Source organism: Ipomoea triloba, chromosome 9 (genome assembly GCF_003576645.1).
Source record: "Ipomoea triloba cultivar NCNSP0323 chromosome 9, ASM357664v1".
NCBI lineage: Eukaryota > Viridiplantae > Streptophyta > Magnoliopsida > Solanales > Convolvulaceae > Ipomoea > Ipomoea triloba.
The window spans coordinates 14,714,906-14,718,509 of NC_044924.1; the positions used below are offsets into that span (position 1 = coordinate 14,714,906).

The 3,604-nt window shown below is 42.2% G+C and overlaps 1 long non-coding RNA gene across 1 annotated transcript; it reads right to left on the bottom strand.

The window, feature by feature from the left end:
• Positions 1-1,114: 1,114 nt before the first annotated feature.
• Positions 1,115-3,165, bottom strand: LOC116030791. Its single transcript, XR_004100449.1, has 3 exons — positions 3,060-3,165; positions 2,885-2,951; positions 1,115-1,550 (listed from the first exon to the last, which is right to left on the bottom strand). It is a non-coding gene; the product is annotated as an uncharacterized LOC116030791 (long non-coding RNA).
• Positions 3,166-3,604: the final 439 nt, after the last annotated feature.

The following is a 3,604-nucleotide window of genomic DNA, read 5'->3' on the forward strand; positions in this document are numbered from 1 at the left end:
CTCAGTTTGGAGAGCATGTCAGCGTCAGCATTCTGTTCTCGAGGTACTTGGTGAATTTCATACCCTTCGAATTCTCGCAAGGTTCGCAGCACTGTATCCCTGTACCTTTGCATGTTCCCTTCATTGGCTTCATACTCCCCAGTCACCTGACCGACCACTAACTTAGAATCACATCAGATGCGAATTTTTTCTGCTCGTAGTCCTGCTGCTAACCGCAGTCCGTTGAGGAGGGCCTCATACTCTGCCTCATTGTTAGATAACCTGAAGTGGAACCTGATTGCATAGTAAGCGCGGAATCCTTCTGGGGTGATGAGCACTACTCCACCCCCACAACCTTTACTATTGGATGAGCCATCAGTAGACAAGGTCCACCATCCCCCATCTTCATTTTCCACCTGCTCCGTCACCTCGCGGGCTGTGCATTCCACTATGGAGTTCGCAAGGGCTTGACCTTTGATGGCGGGCCTTGGTTTGAATTCAATGTCGAACTGGCTGAGGTGCATGGCCCATCTCGCCATCCTGGCAGAGTTAGTGTTTCGTAAGAAACTCCCTAATGGTTGATGTGAGAGTACATGGATGGGATGAGCTTGGAAGTAATGGGCCAACCTTTTAGAGGCGGTGACCGCAGCAAACACTATTTTCTCCACGGCAGTGTACCGTAGTTTTGCGTCGTGTAGAGCCTTGCTCACATAGTAAATGGGACGCTGAGTCCCTCCTTCCTCTTTGACCAACACGGAGCTGATAGCACCCTGTGATATACCCAGGTTGTAACACTCCTCGGGCCGGCTTACCGTACATCCTGAGGAGTCTGGCTTGCCGTACAACCCAAGGTGTTACCGCCACACCCAAAACAAGTTCTATCATCCCCTTGACAGACCCCGCTTCAGGTGCACAGGCTAAAAGAAACTTACTCAACACACACAGTCACTCATTTTGAAATAACATACAAGATATATATATATATATATAAATATTTACAAAGTAAGTACCGGAAATTTTGCCTAACGGCCAACATAAGTTTAAAGCCCTACATGTCCCCACTAACCAAGATCAGTCACTCCCCTGGCTACAAAATATATTTACACAAAAGGAATAAACCCCTACAGTCCTTCTGTGCATCCTGCTTACACGATCTGGAGATACGTCGGACCCGTAAACTCACCCCAGACAAGATGCCATTCCCCTTCGTACCATGTGATATGGTCTAGGAACCGGGAAGCGACTATGACCATAGACCACTCCTCCCAACTCTCGGGAGGACTCGGGTCCCAAGGGTAAGGATAATAAACTATAAACTCTAGGGGGTTACTTCCTACCAGCACCTCGATGGGGTAAAAACCAAAAGTGGCCTGTACGTCAGGACCCTCAGGAATAGGAAGAACACTATTTACTGCCGGTGAGCTATTGGGAGCTGTAGGAGCATAGCCAGGCGCATAAGGGTCGGCGCCACTCATCTGCTGTACAAAAACGTCGTAGTCCATGCCACGACCTACACCTTCCGACGAACTAGGGGAGTTCGTCGGACTGCAAGAACTAACGCTGAACTCCATCTGAAAGCAACACATTGAAGTGTAGTTAGCGCGACGGCTAAGCAAGGAGATCCGTGGATCGCCCAAACTTAAATAAAGGTTTTCTAAAACATATATTTTTGATTAAAGTATAACAACACAGTGAAACATATACGTACGTAGAAGAAATCATATCACTTAGTCAAATTGGACTTCTCTTACAAATAGGAAATAATATTTTCCTCCAGTCAAACCTGTAGTTATTCAAACTAGTTTTCAACCGTTCCTCTCAAGGAGCTTTCCATCAATTTCCATCTCATCTCCGCTACAGAGTAGCCATATCTCCTTACAAAAATTCACTTAGTTTCTTCTTCGAAAGTGTGAGGCCTTTGGAGCACTCTAATTGTCTCCCTCTTTGACCACTTGGATCATTGATCGGGGTAGTGGTCGTCCCCCGATCTAACGCTGATCCCTTGGCACCAGGTACGTTAAAATGATTCCCAGTCGGCCTAACCGGGTCCGTTAAAACGAAACCTGCCCGCAATAATCGGGGTATCTATACCTTAAGTGTGCACACCCCCGTGGGAATACCGCATCCGACGAGTTATATAGTACCCAGCGACTAGACGTCGCATAAGTATGAATTGGATGTCATACGGCACAACATTTAATATGTAACAACCGCTGGGCAAGGGCACTTCATGCAGAGCATATGCCACCCGTGGGTTAGTCAAGGTCCTCCTCCTCTTGCTCAGAAACTAAGGTTTTCCTTCTCTTTTCTCTTTAACGACATTGGTTTTAACCATTTCTTTTCAGAAATTTCAGCTTGGCGCAGTCTGAAAGATCGAGCCGGTAAGAATAGTTCCCGAACTCTTTTTCACTTGAAATTTTTTTGGTAGAACCCTAACTCATAGTACTTGATGTTCATAAAAAGTTTTGGTCATCTAGGTTCACGAATTTACACAGAAAATTCCCTTTTTGCCCTTGGCAGTGTGCTGTCCGGATTTTTCTTCTCTCTGGACCAGTTTTGGAAAATAATTTTGAAACCACACTTATACTACTCCAAAAATTATGAAATTTTTATGGTAGCATCTACACGTATAGAACTACATGTATAAAAAAAAATTGGATCAAAATACCTTACCTATTTGTCCCAGAAATTCACGGAAGTTACTGCCAGAGACTAGTTAAATTTCTTGTCAATATTTTCACAAGTGTATGCCTATATGGGCATAAATATGATTTATACATACACCTTATATACACCATATACAGGCAACTTATACTAAACATTTTTACTAAATTTCACCAAGTCACAATCAACCATCAATTATTCAAATTTGAGCAATCTAGTCCAACTTAAGGGAACTCCTTACCTCCAAAGTAATTAATATTGTCTTAAAGATGCTTTTGGTGGATTTTCCCCAATTCCTTCTTGAAACCCTAGCTCCCAATTCATCATCATAACAACAAGATTCAAGAAATCAAGACTTAGATTCTTAATCTAGGAAAGGAAATAAAGCTATCTACCGAATAAAATTAAAGTTTTACCGAATCTTTGATGAAGTTGTGAAGAAAGATTGGCTATGGAGTCCTTGAAGCTTGAGGTTGAAGATGGAAGAAATTCACTCCCCTTTCCCCTCTTTTTTTTTTTCGGCCAAATGGGAAAATGAAGACCAAAAATTCATTTCCCACTTATATAATAATATTTAAGAGTGGATTAAAGTGACAAGTGTCACCATCCTAGAAATCTTGGGAAAAAATATCCTAACATGGACTGTTTAGGGTTAAAACAGATGAAATTTCGGTAGGAAATAATTTAAATAGAATATTCTTGAAACTAAAATTTTATTCCAGTCAAAAGCTCCAATTTGGGCTAGGTTCGGTACACCGCAGAATCTTCGCGATGTACGATCAAAAATAAATTTTTGCTGCTATGGGCTAATTTAATTCAATAGGAAATTCAAAAATAATGGTATGGTGTCTAGAAATCCCTTTTCTAGGACAAACGAGTCCAAATACTAGTTCCTAAATTTAAATTTTTTTTTTTTTTTACGGTTCGTGACCGGCACGAACGATCACAGCTTGATAACAAC